We start from the raw sequence: 19410 nt of genomic DNA on the forward strand, positions 1-19410 counted from the left end.
AAAAAAAAAAAAAAAAAAAAGAATGTTTCCACAAGTATTCATTGAGTGCCTACTATATATAAGGATGCATGCTGAGAGACAGCAATTTCTCCAGGCCTGGCCCCCTCCCCCTCTTTTAGCTATGGCATTGAGGCTTTACATGGGAAAACAAAGTTCTGGAAAGTGATCGCACAAAGGAGCGGCTTTGAGTAGGAGAAACTTCCGGTGTTGGAACAAATTAACCCTGCTGCTGGAGGAGAAACAAAACCAGTTTGACACGGGCTGATTTTCACAGTTAGGAGACTATTGGAGTGGTCCAGGTGTGAGCATTAGAAATGCAAATAAAGATTCAGATAAAATAGAGGCTGGGAAGAAAGAAAAATTTCAGGAGATGTGGGAAAGGTTTCTGGAAGAAAAAAAAAAAGCCAAAGTTGACATCTAGGCAGCTGAAGAAAAAGGAATTATATGAGCAGAAAAAGGGAAGTTAGGGCAGGGACCTGTTTGGGCTACTTTTGGACAGTTGGGTTCAAGATTTTGAAAGTAGAATCACTTGCAATGAGAATCTCCTAACTGTGGATGTAAAGGAGGGCAGTCTAGCGCACTGGGAAGAGGGAGAAAGAAAATTGGATAGGCATGTGTTACTAAAGTTTAGGTCTGAGAGCTTCATGCCAGACAATGGCAATTTGATCTAGGGGTCATAAAGCAGCAACCTGCAAGCCAAGTGCAGGCCAGAGCCGTGTTTTGCTTGGCTCACAGTACTTTTCTTGAATTTTGAATTCAGCATCAACATTAAAAAATTCGAAGATGTCGCCAAAAATATTCCAGATTCTTGGCCTCTAACACTAAGCCCACATTCTCACATGGAAACTCTTGGCTGGAGCTGAGCAGTCATTGGTCTTCTCCACCCTGCACAAGGTTTCAGTTCACTCCAGCCCCACTCAGCCTATGTTGTTCATTTGTTACCTGCTCAGCCCTGGTGTGCATTTCAGCCTGTGGTTACCGCTAATGGCAGTGAGAGCCCTTGGAAGGTCTTAATAAAGCTGGGTTTAGAAAGACTTCGAAAGAGTCCCCAGGAGAAGTTGAGAGGATGAATTGGAGCAATTCAGTTGAGTTCAGCATTTTTGCGTGTTTACTAGATGCCAGGCATTGTGCTAGGCACTGCAGAGTCAATGATGGGTAACAAGAGTCTGTCTGTTATAACAGGAAAGACCAGGAATATGAAGATCCATTAAGTGGCTGTTTCAGAAATTCAGGCACCAGTGAGGGCAGAGTCTGGGCAATGGGAACAGAGGTGAAGGGTGTGAATGTGAGACACACACTGACATTTTTGGGACAATCAGCTATAGGGGATAAAGAAGAAGGAAGAATGTGAACTATGACGTTATATCCACTTGTTCAGGAGAATATAATGAAGACAGGATGTAAGTAGCCATACTAGAATTACTCAAGGTGGAGTAAAGTTCCAAGGCACTGAGAGAGAGAAGAAAAGCACACCCCTTGAAAACTGAATGAGTGCTGTTCTGAGAAAGGATAGCAGCTGTGCTCTTCCTCTTGGCACACCTCCTCTTGAGTAATGGCAGTGCTATTCTTGCCTGTGTGTTCAGGAACTGTATTAGTATATTGTTAACAAATAAAGAAAATGGAGCAATCTTCACTTAGCCCTGCAGGGCCATGTTGAAACTCTCCCTCTAGAGCTGTTATAAATCCAAACATTTGTTTAAATATTAAGCTGTGAAGCAAGTACACCAGTAGTGGGCCAGGACTGAGTCATCGGGGAAACAGGAACGCTCTATATAGCTCTCCGATGATTCAAGAACTGGAGCCACGCTGGGGTTCTTTTGTTCCCTCACTCTTCAGGGGCAAAACTGTAGGAATTTTATTTACAGAGTTACTGATTAAGAGTTGCTAATGAGGACTTTACAATGAAACAGTGGCTCCCTTTGCTCCTGAGAAATGTCCTACAAATTTCCCTGGCCTGTGCTTATTTTACAATCAGAGAATGCATTATAACAAGAGAACTGACAATTTCACCAAACCAATACAATTGCTAAGCAGAAAACAAGAATAATATTTACACAAGGAAAATGCTTGCATTCAGATTCCAGGAAAGAAAACACATGTCAGTCAATTGGATTATTTCAACTGAAAGTTAAGAGTTTTGACTGAATTATATAGAAAAAAAAAAAGAACACCTTGTTTTTCTGCTTGCTGTAGCCAGTGGGAGTCTGACTCCTCACGTTCTAGTACATAAATAAGCACAACTTAGCTCCCCTTCAACCCCACCACTCATAGTTGGCCTCGGGTCAGGTAATTTTCAGGTTTCCTTTCCTAGTCTGTATATGCCTGCGTGTGCCCATCTGCAGACTGTAGGACACGACTCACTGGAAAAAGAAGTCTGATGTGGAATCAATGTACTCCCAGTCACACAACAGGGATCAACTTGTTTTCCTGAGTTTGTTAAATGACCACATTAAAATTACTCATCAGCCTCAGGAGCATTGGGATTTCCACTCAGAATCTGACATGCAAGAAGTTCACTGTAAACCGGACTGGCCATTTCATTCAGGCATATCATTCCCTGGAATCCAGTGTGTGAGGTCTTACCATAATGAGAAAACACTCTTTAATTACAAGGTATACATCTGCTATTTGAACATAGTTGGAGAGACTCTAAACTCAATCCTTTAATAGTTGGGATAGAATGAGGTGTAGACAGCTCACGTGTCTCCTGTGTCCAGCTAGCTGACACTGACCCATTCCCGGTGAAGCTTTGTCTGAGGGTATATCAAAAATCAAAAGACCCAGGACCACAGCCCAGGGAGTGCTAGGTACAGCTCATCCTGACCCATTTTGGGCCATGTTTTCTTCATCAATGGAATAAAGGAGCAGGCTGGGTGGCATCAAACCTTGCTATCCTCTAAATCTTTGCTATCCTCTAAATGAGAAAAGGAAAATAGAAGTTCACAAGCAGGCTTTCAAATGGGGACACTTGTTGTAATAACTCCTTAGATTGACCCGAGATGTGAATTTTTGTGGCAAAGAATAACAAGGCCTTAATAAGCAGGCCTGGAACATAATTAGAATGGAAACCATTCCTCCCAATCTCTCCTCCCAAGTCCCCAAATCATTTGTGGAAGTCTTGATATGTGACAGGTATTGTGCTATGCACTTATCATAATTACTCACAAAAACCAGAGAGCTGGGAATTACTATTCCCATTTTATAAGTGAGGAAATGGAGATTGTGAGACCATGAGATAGTCCTTTAGCCATTTTGAGTCCATTTCCCTGAGTATAAAATAAGTGGAGGTGTCTAGTTGCCATTAAAGACCTTTCTTATTCAATGATTCAAAACAAGCTTGGATTTTATCACCTAGACCTTGAAAGGCTCATGACTTTCCTCCAAACTCAGATGCCCCTCATCCATCTCAAGCATCATTTATGTTCTCAAAGAAACACAAAACCACATTTACTAGACCAGCACTGTCTTGAAGAGCTCTCACAATCTATACTGTAAACACGGTGGTTGTTAAAACACATCATTTTCCTGTAAAGACATCATGGGCTACCTTAGAACAAATAGCCAAATATATAAAAAAGTTATCATAGAGGGAAATCACCACAATCCCCACTTCCAGAAGCAGCCCTCCCTCCCAGAAGTCAGAAATTGGTCCCAGGATAAAGACAAGCCATTTTCTCTCCATTCACGTAGCTAGGGTCAGAGCTGCTGGTTCCCGGCTAGGCAGAATGAAAATTCCCTGAGGACTGGGCTAGAGCCAAAACATGGAGATTCATTATGATCAGAAGGGAGTCACCCCATGGTATTCAAGGATGATCATCAACATCATCACCCATCACCCACCATGCATTTATAAAGTACTTACTATGTACATGGCACAACAGCTAACCTGCGTCACTTACTGAAGAGGCCAAGTTTCTCTTTTCCTAACAATCAAAATCATGAAGGTGAATATGACTTTGAATATGAATATGAATCAGGCAGGATCCTAGGGACCACACAGGGTGTCTGTAGAAGGAAAGTACATGGGAGACTCTTCTGCGTAGGTGAGGTAAGGGACCCTAAGAGCAAGTGATGGACATGTCGGGATCATGACTTAAAAGAGATGTGCCTAGTTGTAGCCATTTTTTTAAACCAATTGTCCATCTGGTAGAACCAGTTGTATTAATTTGCTAGGGCTGCCATAACAAAACACTATAGACTAGATGAAGTCTAGAACAGAAATTTATTTTCTCAAAGTTCTGGAGATTGAAAGTCCAAGACCTCGGTGCTGACGAGACTGGTTTCTCCTGGGACCTCTCTCCCTGGTCTGCAGAGGACCACCTTCTCACTGTGCCTTTGCGTGGCCTTTTCTCTATGCACATGTGCTCCTGACGAGTCTTCTTCTTATAAGGATACTATTCATATTTAATTAGGACCCCACTCTAATGATCTAAATTTAATTATTCTTTAATTTTTTTTTTTTTTTTTTTTTTTTGAGACAGAGTCTTGCTCTGTTGCCCAAGCTAGAATGCAGTGGTGTGATGATCTTGGCTCAATGCAACCTCCTCCTCTCGGGTTCAAGCGATTCTCATGCCTCAACCGCCTGAGTAGTTGGAATTACAGATGCACGCTACCCCCCGACCAGCTAATTTTTTGAATTTTTAGTAGAGGCAGGGTTCCCCTATGTTGGCTAGGCTGGTCTCAAACTCCCAGCCTCAAGTGATCTGCTCACCTCGGCCTCCCAAAGTGCTGGGATTACAGGCGTGAGCCACCATGTCTGACTAATTATTCTTTTATTGAGACAAGGTCTTGCTATGTTGCCCAGGCTAGCCTCAAACTTCTGAGCTCAAGCAGTTCTCCCACCTCAGCCTCCCAAGCAGCTGGGGTTACAGGCGCTCACCACCACTTCTGACTAAAGCACTATCTCCTAATACAGTCACATTCTAAGACACTGGGGGTTAGGGTTTCAATATATGAATTTGTTGAGTCCATAACACCAGGATTTGCCCTTCCCAAAGTTATAGACATAGATAGTCCCAGTGTGTTCTAAATTTCCGGGGTTTTTTTTGTGGTTGTTGTTCTGTTTTGTTTTTTCCACAAAGTTCTCTACCTCCTGTCCCAATTTAGCACTTTCTCAATGTAAATCACAGGGATGATTGGCTAGATCTACTTTTCTTTATTATTATTACCATCCACATCTGGGGATTACAAAGATTTTTAAGGCTGGGATTAAGAAGCTACTGGTTGCCCGGTGCAGTGGCTCACGCCTGTAATCCCAGCACTTTGGGAGGCTGAGGTGGGTGGATCACGAGGTCAGGAGTTCGAGACCAGCCTGGCCAACATGGTGAAACCCCATCTCAACTAAAAAGACAAAAATTAGCTGAGCGTGGTGGCACATGCCTATAGTCCCAGCTACTCAGGAGGCTGAGGTAGGGGAATCACTTGAACCCAGGAGGTGGAGGTTGCAGTGAGCTGAGATCATGCCACTGCACTCCAGCCTGGGTGACAGAGTGAGACTCCGTCAAAAAAAAAAAAAAAAAAAAAAAAAACAAAGAAGCAACTGGTTGGCTTCAAGCCAGGTCTGGGCAGCTTTTCATAAACTACCCAAACTGCTCCTATTTACCAAGTCTTCAGAGTCAAAGAGGAGTTATATAGTAGATAGTAGAGCAAGGAAAGGTGAAAGGAGAAGAAAAAAGTACATCTATGCCCAGAAATGCCTTGTCATGGATCTGTCTCCATTCTTTATAAGACATTTCCTGTGTTACAACACATCGGATTAACAAAGCTAGACACAGGCAACATGGGGCAGAAACCGTTCTGCAAAGGAATCCAGTTTCGTTTCAACATTCAATTTCATTTTCACTGGCAGAACACCAGCCACGCAGACACGCACACACAGACCCTGGGCCCTGACTGACATTTCAAGCACCCCCGTTCCAGATGTGTTTATGTATTTGTCCAGCCAGAAAAAAAAAAAGAAAAGCCCCAAATTTAAACAAAGTCATTTCCCAAACCACGAGCTATCTCCTTAATGAATTTGGTTTTTTGGACTTAGTCACAAGCAACCTTTTCCAACCCAACTATTCATCCAATAAATATTGAGTACCTCCCCAGGCTTGGGGATATAAGGCCATAAGCTTGGGAAGGGATACAGATAAGTTCTGATAAATGGTACCTACTTCAGCCCTCTAGACCAAGTGCAGTGTTGGGTGCCTTAAATTCTTGGGAAGGTGTTATTATCTCCACTGTACAGTGAAGAAGCCGAGGCTCAAAGAAATTCAAAAGCCAAGGTTAGGCTGGGCGTGGTGGCTGTTTTGGGAACCAGGGAAGGGCAGATCGCTTGAGGTCAGCAATTTAAGACCAGCCTCCCCAACATGGTGAAACCCTGTCTCTACCAAAAAATACAAATATTAGCCAGGTGTGGTGGTGGGCAGCTAGTGTAATCCCAGCTACTAGGGATACTGAGGCAGGCGAATCACTGGAGCCTGCGAGGAGGCTGCAGTGAGCGGAGATTGCCTCACTGCACTCCAGCTTAGGCGACAGAGCAAAACTATCTCTCTCAAAAAAAAAAAAGCCAACGTTACAATGGACCTTGGAAATATCAATGGAAGTGTCAAGCCCAGAAGCCAAGTCATCTGGTCAGAGCCATTTCTACTATCAGAGGATCTTAATCTGGACCCAAGAACGTAGATGGGAAAATTTTTTACATCTTTATTTTTACGATATTTAATATCTACATCTTTTATTTCTCTAGTATCTAACTGAAATTTAACATTTACTTCAATTATGTATGTAGCCAACAAACTACAGCAGTATTAGCAGTACTAAGACTTTGTCACCAATAGAAATCACAGATATTGGCCAGGCACAGGGCTCATGCCGGTAATCCCAGCACTTTGGGAGGCCAAGGCGGGCATATCACGAGGTCAAGAGATCGAGAGACCATCCTGGCCAATATGGTGAAACCCCATCTCTACTAAAAATACAAAAATTAGCTGGGCGTGGTGGCACGCGCCTGTAGTCCCATCTATTCGGGAGGCTGAGGCAGCAGAATCGCTTGAACCCAGGAGGCGGAGGTTGTGGGGGGCCAAGACCGCGCCACTACACTCCAGCCTGGTTACAGAGCAAGACTCCGTGTCAAATAAATAAATAAATAAATAAATAAATAAATAAATAAATAAATAATAGATATTTTCTTATATTACAAGTGTTACCTATATCTTGAAATATTGTTTATGTTCTTTACTACTTCAAAATTATGGTAACTATTTAATCCACTGCTAGATCTTGTTATTTAATAACCTTGTTATTAAATAATGTATTAGTTTTTTAAAGACATATATATTACTATAGCATAAACTCCTTTAACGTTTTGACAAGTGTTTTGCAATTGGTTTCCTTTATAATACTCCTCCTTTTGTTTTATATCTTTAAAAAAGCATTGTTCTGGTCTGGTGCAGTGGCTCACTCGTGTAATCCCAGCACTTTGGGAGGCCAAAGTGTGCGGATCACTTGAGGCCAGGAGTTTGAGACCAGCTGGACAACATGGTGAAACCCGCCTCTACTAAAAATATCAAAATTAGCCAGGTTTGCTGGCCTGCGCCTGTAGTCCCAGCTACTCCGGAGGCTGAGGCAGGAGAATCGCTTGAACCAGGGAGATGGAGGTTGCAGTGAGCCAAGATCGCACCACTGCACTCCAGTCTGGGCGACAGAGCAAGACTCTGTCTCAAAACAAAAAGTATTATTCTGAGAAAGAGTGTTTAACCTTCCCAGAAATGCCAAAGGGGTGCACAGCACAAAAATGGACCAGAGCCCTGCATTATACCAATGGGCAGCCCAGGCAAAGCCAGGGGCTCTGCACAGTGTCTTTGAGCAAAAAGCCAGGTTAGAATTACGATAAATAAGAGAGACAGATGAAGAGGAAAGGAAATGAGCCCAGATTCCACCAGAAGACCCTTTCTCCCTTTCCACCAATTCCTGTTCAGCAGGTGCCCTAAATCCTCTCCCCTTCAGGTTTCAGCTGCAGCCGACCCCTCGAGCGCCCCTCTGTCCCACGCGCAGTGTCGGTGGATGACTGTGTCAGTCCCTAGTCCCCGGACGCCGAGCACCCACTCCCGCTCAGGGACGGTGCCGAGTGACAATCAACAGGTGGAAGGCGCCAGAAACGTCCACACGCCAAGACCACGGATACTTCGGTTTCTAAGAACCCCTCTCGGCTTGGCCTCTCCGCGGCCCTGAGGCTCTGACACTCCACTCCGAGAAGGAAGCGAGTCCCAAGACCCGGGTTCCAGACAAGGGCAGCAAGAGCTGCGGGTGTCCGGAGTTGAGGAAGCAAAGTTTGGGGCGCGGCGCACCGGGTCTGCTGAGTCCCAGCTGCGGAAATCGAGTTAAGCCAACAAACAGCCTCAGTGGTGGGCGCTGTCCCTGCCCAGTCTCCCTCTGCTGGCCCAGGGCCAGAGATCGGCCGCGGATGCCTCTTACCCTGGCGTGAGCGGAACCTTCGGTCACTGCCTGGAGCAGCAAAAATCGCCGCTCCCTTCTGGGTCTCAAGCCCTGTACTGGGGCCCCGCCCGACCGCCCGCCCTCCAGGCGGAGGCTGGAGGCGGGGAAAGCGAGGCTCCCCCCAGGAAAGGTCCCGAAAGGTCCTGCCGTGCCCCGCCCGGGGCAGCAGCAAAGGCACCATGGTCAGTGCACACACAAGGGCTTTGAGCGCTCACCGGGCACAGAACCAGGAACAAGCGTCCATCCGGCCTGGGGCGCTGCTGGCTGGGCAGACTCGCCCCTTGCGCGCCCTGAAGGGCGGCCCTGAAGGCTCGGGCGCACAGGCGGAGGACACCGAGGCCACCTGACGCTTCCGCCCCGTGGGTGCCAACAGCCTTTTGTAATCAGGGCAGGCAAAAGCGCAGGCGGGGCGCTGTGCAGAGAGGCCCTGGCTGTTCCCACTGGGTCCTATGTGCCCTGGGCTTCTCACCAGGTTCCCACAGCTGCCCAGAAACACAGGTATTTCCGCGCTCATTTCACAGAGAAGGTGATCGAGGTTCAGCTTTGGTGTGCGCTGGAGCCCTTCCCTCAAAACGCGCAGGCAGGGGTAAGCTGGCTTCCAGCCACTGGCCTCCACAGTGTCCCGTCCCATATTCATGACTGGACATTTTCAATTGGTGGCTCTTTCCAGGTGGATGTAAAGTGTCAGTGAGTGGTTCTCCTCCATACCAGATTCAGTAACCCTTTTTACAATAAATATAGGGTGTCCCAAAAGTCTCATAACCTAAGAAGTGCAAGTGCTAGAAGCTTTCAAAAAAACAACTCTTGAAAGTTTGAGTTTCTTTTACGCTTACTTGGTTTTATGAATTTTGAATATATACATATATATATTTTTGAAACACAGTCTCACTGTGTCGCCCAGGCTAGAGCAATCTCGGCTCACTGCAACCTCTACCTCATGGGTTCAACCAACTCTCATGCCTCAGCCTCCCGAGTAGCTGGGACTACAGGTGTGCGCCACCATACCTGGCTAATTTTTGTATGTTTCAGTAGAGATGAGATTTCACCATGTTGGCCGAGCTGGTCTCAAACTCCTGGCCTCAAGCGATCTGCCCTCCTGGGCCTCCCAAAGTGCTGGGATTACAGGCGTGAACCACCATGCCCGGCTTGAATTATTTTTTAAAATGTTTTCAACTGATACTTTCTATCTTTAATCAAAGGAACTGACTGTATCTAGGCAAAATCATCATGAACAATATAATACAAACGCAGACTGTAGACTTTTAGTGGTAACTCAATTCCATCTGCAGCATTGCTTCTGTGATATGATTTTCTTTTCTTTTCTTTTTTCTTTTTTTTTTTTCTTTTTTTTTTTTTTTTTGAGATGAAGTCTCACTCCCTTGTTCAGGCTGGAGTGCAGTGGCATGATCTCAGCTCACTGCAACCTCCGCCTTCCATATTCAAGTGATTCTCCTGCCTCAGCCTCCCGAGTAGCTGGGACTACAGGCATCCACCACTACCCATGGCTAATTTTTGTGTATTTAGTAGAGACAGGGTTTCATCATGTTGGCCAGGCTGGTCTTGAACTCCTGACCAAGTGATCCACCCACCTTGGTCTCCTAAAGTGCTGGAATCACAGGTGTGAGCCATCACACCCAGCCAACATGATTTTTTGAAATGGCAAATAATTCTGGTAAATAAAAAATAAAGCTGGTAAAGAAGCTCTGAACAAAACAAAGTATACAACTCTTTTCTTCCTTTATTCCAATGAAACCATTCCTGGAAATTTTAGTATATTAAAGCCGTGCAAAATGCTTAATGTTTATAATTATCTGAACTAGAACCTAAATAACTTTACCAAAAAAAAATGGTTTTTGCATACTTGAATGTTGGCACAAGGCACAGGACACCAGAAATTGTGCAGGACTCTGGACAGTTAATTGGGTTTTTGGTTTTTTTTTGTTTTGTTTTTTTGTTTTTTTTTTTTAATTGAGACAGGGTCTTACTCTGCTACCCAGGTTTGAGTGCAATGGTGCAATAACAGTTTACTGCAGCCTTGACCTCTGGAGCTCAAACAGTGCCCCCACCTCAGCCTCCCAAGTGACTGAGACCACAGGCATGTGCCACCATGCCCGACTAATTTTTTTCTAAATTTATTTATTTTTTGTAGAGATGGGGGTCTCACTATATTGCCCAGGCTGGTCTTGAACTCCTGGGCTCAAGCCATCCTCCTGCCTCAGCCTCTCAAGATGCTGGGATTAGAGGAGTGGGGCACCATGTCCGGCCGGGACAGTTCATTGTTATATGGCTCTGTTCACATAGCACGGGAGGTTGGCTTCCTTGGTTCCCGCTCTCTAAATGCCAATAGACTCTGTCCCAAATTTATGACAAATAAAAAGTCCCCTCCCATATTTCCAAAATGCTTCACCCCACGTCCCGGTCCCATCACCCTCCACATCCAAGCCAAGCAGCCCTGGTTTAAATGGGAAGGATGCAGGCAGGAAGGAGTCACAGGGGATGTGCTGCCTGCTGGGTGGTTTGAGACTGATGGCTGCGGAATCAGATTTAGAGTTAAGAAACATGTCCTGGGCCGAGTGCGGTGGCTCATGCTTGTAATCCTAGCACTTTGGGAGGCTGTGGCGGGCGGATCACGAGGTCAGGAGCTTGAGACCAGCCTAGCCAGCATGGTGAAACCCTGTCTCTATTAAAAATACAAAAAAATTAGCCGGGCATTGTGGCACGTGCCTGTAGTCCCAGCTACTCAGGAGGCTGAGGCAGGAGAATTGCTTGAACCCGGCAGGTGAAGGTTGCAGTGAGCCAAGATCGTGCCACTGCACTCTAGCCTGGGTAACAGACTGAGACTCCATTAAAATAGAAAGGAAGGAAGGGAGGGAGGGAAGGAGGAAGGCAGGGAGGGGAAGAAGAGAGGAAGGGAGATGTCCTGACCATATCCCCCATGCTGAGAGCCTCCAGTGTATTTGTTCTACTATCTCACTCAACAACCCTCCTTCCAGTGCAAAAGAGAACACTTCAAAGGAGAACAGAAGTTGTAACTTGCCCATCAGACAAGGAAGGGAACTGAGAGTTGACTCACTTACTCATGCAGTCATTCTTTCATCTGATGGATATTCTCTGAGTCCTTGCCTTCTGTGTCCAACTAGCCCTGTGCCTGCTGTGTAGGCATACGCTGTTGAAAAAAATCAGACTTGATTCCTACCCATGTGAAGTTTGCAGAGGAATGAAAGTGCACTTGGGGATATGGGAAACTGAAAGAAGAATCATTAAAGGGTGGGAAGTGATAGGAGGAGCTAGCACTAAAAGGAACACACCCCAGTTCAAGAACATCCGGGAGAAAGAAAACAAATCCAAACCAGGGCTCTGGGAAGATCTGCAGGCACATGGGCAGAAGGGACTGGCAACAGGAACGGGTGGAAATAGAGAATGGAACAGTGAAAGGGATCCTTATCACAAGAAAGGGAAGGCTCAGGAGGAAGATCAGAGCAAAGAGGCTGATCCTCCCGTACTGTCCTTCCTGCCTGATCAGCAAGCTCCACCTTCATCCCTTCCCCGCAGCAAATGCTTCCTGGGTGAGTAGCTAGAGAAACAGCTCACACCCTAGCCTCCCCAGCAAACCCTCCCTAGCTGGGACAGTAACCTAGCCAAGGCTTCACAGCTGCAATGAGACTTGTGGGAGAGCTAGGAATGAGTTCCTGCTATGCATCAGGGAGCAAGCATCACATGGAGTTTCATCCCGCCAAACCACAAGGCAGCCTCAGAACCAGAGCGGCAGATGAACAGGTTGTATTAGTTTGTTTTCACACTGCTGATAAAGACATACCCAAGACTGGGAAGAAAAAGAGGTTTAATTGGACTTACAGTTCCACGTGGCTGGGGAGGCCTCAGAATCATGGAGGGAGGCAAAAGGTATTTCTTACATGGTGGCAACAAGAGAAAATTAGGAAGAAGCAAAAGCAGAAACCCCTGATAAACCCATCAGATCTCATGAGACTCACTATCATGAGAATAGCATGGGAGAGACCAGCACCCATGATTCAATTATCTCACCCTGAGTTCCTCCCATAACACGTGGGAATTCTGGGAGATACAATTCAAGTTAATATTTGGATGTGGACACAGCCAAACCATATTACAGCATAATACTTGTGTTTTATGCCTTGCTTTTAACAGACATCCCCAACACCTCCCAAACATGCTGTTTTCCTCACAGCTAATCTGCTTATCAAATAATAACCAAAACTGCCATGGAGTTTCCTCATCTGTGTCATTGAAGGTCAAGTTGTTGTTGTTGTTGTTGTTGTTGTTGTTGTTGTTGTTGTTGTTGTTTTCAGACAAGAAGCACTAATGTATATGGAGGTTCTATCTCAATCAGCATTCTCGGTTGCAAGAAAGAAACCAGCTCTGGATGCCTTAAGTAGAAAAGGGACATTAGGCTGGGCGCGGTGGCTCATGCCTGTAATCCCAGCACTTTGGGAGACCGAGGCGGGTGGATCACGAGGTCAGGAGATCAAAACTAGCCTGGCCAAGATGGTGAAACTCTGTCTCCACTAAAAATACAAAAATTAGCCAGGTGTGGTGGCAGGTGCCTATAATCCCAGCTGCTCAGGAGGCTGAGGCAGAGAATTGCTTGAACCCTGAGGTGGAGTTTTCGGTGAGCCGAAATCACGCCACTGCACTCCAGACTGGGCAACAGAGCGAGACTCCGTCTCAAAGAAAAAGAAAAAAAGGGGGGACATTAAAAGGCTCTCAAGGATTCACAGAACCATCAAAATGATGGGTAATGATGGGTAATGATGGGAGGAGAAGTGCACAGGAATGAGGACAGCTCTGGAGAATCAAAAAGCAGAATGTACACCTTGTTTTAGCAGAAACAGCCTGGCTACCCACAGGATGCTCCCATGTCATCACAAATTACTCTAGAATGATTGACACAAATATAAAGAAAGTGAAAGTGAAAGTTCTCAGTGGGAGTTTCCAGTTGACCAACTGTATGTCAAAGGCCAGCATTGTAGCTGTCAGAGCAGGGAGAGAATGTACTTGGCCCTCTTACTTCTGCCAGACTATTATGATGGGTATTCCTTCAAAAAATGGAAAGGGGGATTGAATACGGGCAGCAGCGGATTCGGGGAGAAAGCTGTCTACTATAGGCTCCACAAATATAAGATCTTCTTATCATATACTGTTTTCTACATATATAAACAAAGTGGTATAATAGTGAAAATTGGCTGGGCACAGTGGCTCATGCCTGTAATCCAGCACTTTGGGAGGACAAGGTAGGCAGATCACTTGAGGCCAGGAGTTCAAGACTAGCCTGAGCAACATGATGAAACCCCACTCTACTAAAAATACAAAAAAGAAAAAGAAAAAATTGCCAGGTGTGCTGGCACACGCCTGTAATCCCAGCTACTCAGGAGGCTGAGACATGAGAATCGCTTGAATCTGGGAGGCACAGGTTGCAGTAAGCTGAGATCATGCCACTGCACTCCAGCCTGGGCAACAGAGCTAGACCTTGTCTCAATAATAATAATAATAATAATAATAATAATACTCAGTCCTAGTGCCACAAAAGGTTCTGCTAAATACATGTATTATTAGAGTACTGGAGAGCAGGGAGGGGTGTGGTTCAGGCAAGCTTAGACTCCACCCAGAAAGGTCTCCTAGGACATAAGAAAAGTACTGGATCTAAAATCAAGTCTTTCTCAGAAATCTAGTCTCAAATTGGGTTTGGGGCAATTCTTTACACCTAAATTTTGTCGTTGTTAAAATGGAGATAAGGCCAAACGTGGTGGCTCATGCCTGTAATCCCAGTACTTTGTGAGGCCAAGGCTGGTGTATCACTTGACCTCAGGAGTTTGAGACCAGCCTGGGCAACAAAATGAGACCCTGTCTCTACAAAAAATGCAAAAATTAGCTAGGTATGGTGGCATGTGCCTGTGGTTCCAGCTAATCGTGAGGTTGAGGTGGGAGGCTGGCTTAAGTCCAGGAGGCAGAGGTTGCAGTGAGCTGAGATCACACCACTGCACTCTAGCCTGGGTTACAAAACCAGACCCTATCTCAAAAAAAAAAAAAAAAAAAAAAAAGGAGATAAAATCTTTTCTCCTGCTTCAAGAACTACCTCAAAGATATGCTAAAAGAATAAACATTGTGTCTCTTGGGCCATAGACTACCTCAGAGCATGTGGGAATGTGGAGACCAAAAGTTATCTTTGTGTTTGCACATCATCACTCTAAAAGAGAATATATTAATTGGTCTCAGCTGCAGTAATAAAGTGCATATTTTGACCGGGCACAGTAGCCCATGCCTGTAATCCTAGCACTTTGGAAGGCCGAGGGAGGAGGATCACCTAAGTCCAGGAGTTCAAGATTACCCTGGGCAACATGGCAAGACCTCATCTCTACAAAAGTTATAAAAATTATTTTTGAAAATATTAGCCCAAGGCCGGATTCAGTAGTTCACACTTGTAATTCCAGCATTTTGGGAGGCCAAGGCAGGCAGATCACATGAGATCAGGAGTTTGAGACCAGCCTGGCCAACATGGAGAAACCCCATCTCTACTAAAAATACAAAAATTAGTCGGGCATGGTGGCACACTCCTATAGTCCCAGCTACTCGGGAGGCTGAGGCGGGAGAATCACTAGAACCCAGGAGGTGGAGGCTGCAACAAGCCAAGACCGCACCACTGCACTCCAGCCTAGGTAACAGAGTGAGACTCTGTCTCCAAAAAATAAATAAATAAATAAAATTAGCTAGGTTTGGTGGCACATGCCTATGGTCCCAGCTACTTCAGAGGCTGAAGTGGGAGGAGTGCTTGAGCCCAGGAGGTCAAGACTACAGTGAGCCATGATGGTACCATTGCACTGCAACCTAGTTGACTAAGCAAGATCTCATCTCAAAAAAATTGTATGTTCCAGGAACAGCTTACATACAGCTTGTGGGAGCCAGGTTGGGCAAAAAGCACACTGTTGCAATATTGAGGATGTGTGCTCTGCTTGCTGATTGCTGCTTTTGATCATAAAGATGCAGACAAAGAGGCAGGTGACCATGTTGTTGCACCTGCCCTCCATTGTTGCAACCTCCTTTCCCTCAAGCTGAAGTGACTTTCAAGTGATTTAAAGATCCAGTACCCCTTCCTCACTTCTTCATCTTTCTTTTTTCTCTCTTTTAAAAAACAGACATTAAAGACTAAGACACTCAAAAGCAACTGTATATATGGCGAAAATTAGAAAGTGACTGTGTATTCCCAAAGAAATGCACAGATTTAGGAAAGATCTGAGAAGACCTTAAGCTGACACCTTAGCTGATCTCTGCACAGAGACAGCCGACAACAATAAAAAAATAAAAACAATAACAATAAACAACAAATTCTGGGAAAGGGGAAAAACCTGATTTCCAGAGTTACCACATTATTAGATTTAAATGTTCACTTTTCAACAAAAATCACAAGGCATACAAAAAGAATAGAAAAGTATGGCCCATTTGAAGGAAAAACTAAATCAATATGAACTGTTCCTGAAAAAGACTTGATGGCAGACCTACTAGACAAACACTTTAAAATAATTATTATAAAGATGCTCAAAGAACAAAAGGAAGATGTGGAGAAAATCAAGATATCAATGTATGAACAAAATGAAAATATCAAAAAACAGATAGATGATCTAAGCCACGCACAGTGGTACATGCCTGTAGTCCCAGCCACTCAGAATGCAGGGGGACCACTTGAGACCAGCCTGGGCAACATAGCAAGACCCTGTTGAAAGAGAGAGAGAGAAGGAAAGAGAGACAGAGAGAAAAGGAAAGAGAGAGCGAGAAAGAAAGAGAGAGGCAAAGAAAGAGCAACTCTAAAAATAATCCAAAAGAAATTTTGAAGATCAAAATTACAATAACTGGACCAGGTACAGTGGCTCATGCCAGCACTTTGGGAGGCCAAGCCAGGCAGATCACTCAAGGCCAGAAGTTCAAGACTAGCCTGGCCAACATGGCAAAACCCCATATCTACTAAAAATACAAAAATTAGCCAGTTGCGGCACCTGTAATCCCAGCTACTCAGGAGGCTGAGGCACAAGAATCACTTAAACCCAGGAGGCAGAGGTTGCAGTGAGTTGAGATCATTCCACTGCACTCCAGCCTCCCACTACCGAGACAGACTCTGTCTCAAGAAAAAAAAAAAAAAAGCACAATAACTGAAATGAAAATTCACTAGAGGGATTCAAAGGCAGATTTGAGCAGGCAAAAGAATCAGTTAACTTGAAGATAATAGAACTTGAAGACAATAGAAATTATTAAGTCTGAGGAACAGAAATAAAAATTACTGAAGGAAAGTGAACAGAGCCTACCTAAGACATCTGTGGGACACCATCAAGCAGATCAACATATACATTGTGGGAGTTACAGAGAAGAGAAAGAGAAAGGAACAGAAATAATATTTGAATACATAGTGGCTGAAAACTTTCCAAATGTGATAAAATATATAAATACAAACATACAAAAGCTCAACTCCAAGAAAGATGAACTCAAAGAGACCATACTAGACATATTATAACTAAAATTTTGAAAAACAAAGATCAAAAGATAATCTTGAAAGCAGCAAGACAGAAGCAATTTGTCTCATACAAGGGATCCTTAATAAGATTATCAGATTTCTCATCAGGAACTTTGGAGGCCAGAGAGCAATGGACCGATATATTCAAAGTGCTAAACTAGAAAAAAACTGTCAATCAAGAATTGTATACTAGCAGATCTGTCCCTTAAAAGTGAGAGAGGAATTAAACTATTTCCAGACAAACAAAAAAATGAGAGAATTTGTAACCACTAGATCTCCCCTGTAAGAAATTCTCGAAGAAGTTCTTCAGAGTGAAATTAAACATTAGACAGTAACTCAAAGTTGTATGAAGAAATAAAGATCTCAATAAAGGTAAACACATGGCCAATAATAAAGGCTAGTATTATTTTAACAGTCTTAATTTCACTATTTTTTTCTACATGATTTAAGAGATGAACACATTTTTAAAATTATTAACCTAAAAGATAGTGCTATAGTTTGGATGATCTTCCTCTCCAAATCTCATAATAAAAGTTGATCTCCACCAGGTGCAGTAGCTCATGCCTGTGATCCCAGCACTTTGGGAGGCCAACGCAGGCAGATCAAGTGAGGTCAGGAGTTCAAGACCATCCTGGTCAACATGGAGAAAACCCATCTCTACTAAAATACAAAAATTGATCAGGTGTGGTGGTACACGCCTGTGGTCCCAGCTACTCAGGAGGCTGAGGCAGGAGAATTGCTTGAATCCAGGAGGCAGAGGTTGCAGTGAGCCAAGATCATGCCACTGCACTCCAGCCTGGGCGAATGAGTAAGACTCCATCTCAAAAAAAAAAAAAAAGTTAATCTCCAATGTTGGAGGCAGAGCCTGGGGCCTAATGGGAGGTGTCTGAGTCATGGGGCAGATCCCTCATGAATAGATTAATGTCCCTCTTAGCCTTCTTTGTTTCCTCTCAACTACCCTTTATTTTTCTCCCTTTTTTTTTTTTTTTTTTTATTATACTTTAAGTTCTAGGGTACATGTGCACAATGTGTAGGTTTGTTACATAGGTATACATGTGCCATGTTAGTTTGTTGCACCCATCGACTCATCATGTACATTAGGTATTTCTCCTAATGCTATCTTTCCCCAGCCACTAACCCCCTGACAGGCCCCAGTTGTGATATTACCCACCCTGTGTCCAAGTGTTCTCATTGTTCAATTCCCACCTATAAGTGAGAACATATGGTGTTTGGTTTTCTGTCCTTGTGACAGTTTGCTTAGAATGATGGTTTCCAGCTTCACCCATGTACCTGCAAAGGACATGAACTCATCCTTTTTTATTACTGCATAGTATTCCATGGTGTATATGTGCCACATTTTCTTAATCCAGTCTATCATTGATGGACATTTGGGTTGGTTCCAAGTCTTTGCTATTGTGAACAGTGCCACGATAAACATACGTGTGCATGTGTCTTTATAGTAGCATGATTTATAATCCTTTGGGTATACACCCAGTAATGGTATCACTGGGTCAAATGGCATTTCTAGTTCTAGATCCTTGAGGAATCGCCACACTGTCTTCCACAATGGTTGAACTAATTTACACTCCCACCAAAAGTGTAAAATTGTTCCTATTTCTCCACGTCCTCTCCAGCATCTGTTGTTTCCTGACTTTTTAATTCTAACTGGTGTGAGATAGTATCTCATTGTGGTTTTGATTTGCATTTCTTTGATGACCAGTGATGATGAGCATTTTTTCATGTGTCCGTTGGCTGCATAAATGTCTTCTTTTCAGAAGAGTCTGTTCATATCCTTTGCCCACTTTTTGCTGGGGTTGTTTGTTTTTTTCTTGCAAATTTGTTTAAGTTCTTTGTAGATTCTGGATATTAGCCCTTTGTCAGATGAGTAAATTGCAAAAATTTTCTCCTACTCTGTAGGTTGCCTGTTCACTCTGTTGGTTGTTTCTTTTGCCATGCAGAAGCTCTTTAGTTTAATTAGATCCCATTTGTCTATTTTGGCTTTTGTTGCCATTGCTTTTGGTGGTGTGTTCACAAAGTCCTTGCCCATGCCTAGCTCCTGAATGGCATTACCTAGGCTTTCTTCTAGGGTTTTTATGGTTTTAGGTCTAACACTTAAGTCTTTAATCCATCTTGAATTAATTTTTGTATAAGGTGTAAGGAAGGGATCCAGTTTCAGCTTTCTACCTATGGCTAGCCAGTTTTCCCAGCACCATTTATTAAATAGGGAATCCTTTCCCTATTGCTTGTTTTTGTCAGGTTTGTCAAAGATCAGATGGTTGTAGATGTGTGGTGTTAATTCTGAGGCCTCTATTCTGTTCCATTGGTCTATATATCTGTTTTGGTACCAGCACCATGCTGTTTTGGTTACTGTAGCCTTGTAGTATAGTTTGAAG

The 19410-nt window shown here is 44.0% G+C and overlaps 1 protein-coding gene across 5 annotated transcripts in view; it reads right to left on the bottom strand.

Annotated features, from left to right (window-relative positions):
- Positions 1-19410, bottom strand: part of BLOC1S6 (biogenesis of lysosomal organelles complex 1 subunit 6) — a 74428-nt gene that overhangs the window by 18434 nt on the left and 36584 nt on the right. The window contains exons 1-2 of one of the 5 annotated variants that reach the window (XM_026449660.2): positions 11790-11986; positions 11559-11647 (exon numbers count right to left, since the gene is read on the bottom strand). The exons of 1 other annotated variant lie outside the window; for it this stretch is intronic. The gene's annotated coding sequence lies outside the window, so the exon portion shown is untranslated. Of the gene's footprint in view, positions 1-8460; positions 9268-11554; positions 11987-19410 lie in introns of those variants that run through there. 3 more of the 5 variants (XR_003307364.2, XM_026449659.2, XM_026449658.2) reach the window with 3 other exon arrangements.

Source organism: Piliocolobus tephrosceles, chromosome 6 (assembly GCF_002776525.5).
Source record: "Piliocolobus tephrosceles isolate RC106 chromosome 6, ASM277652v3, whole genome shotgun sequence".
NCBI classification, from domain to species: domain Eukaryota; kingdom Metazoa; phylum Chordata; class Mammalia; order Primates; family Cercopithecidae; genus Piliocolobus; species Piliocolobus tephrosceles.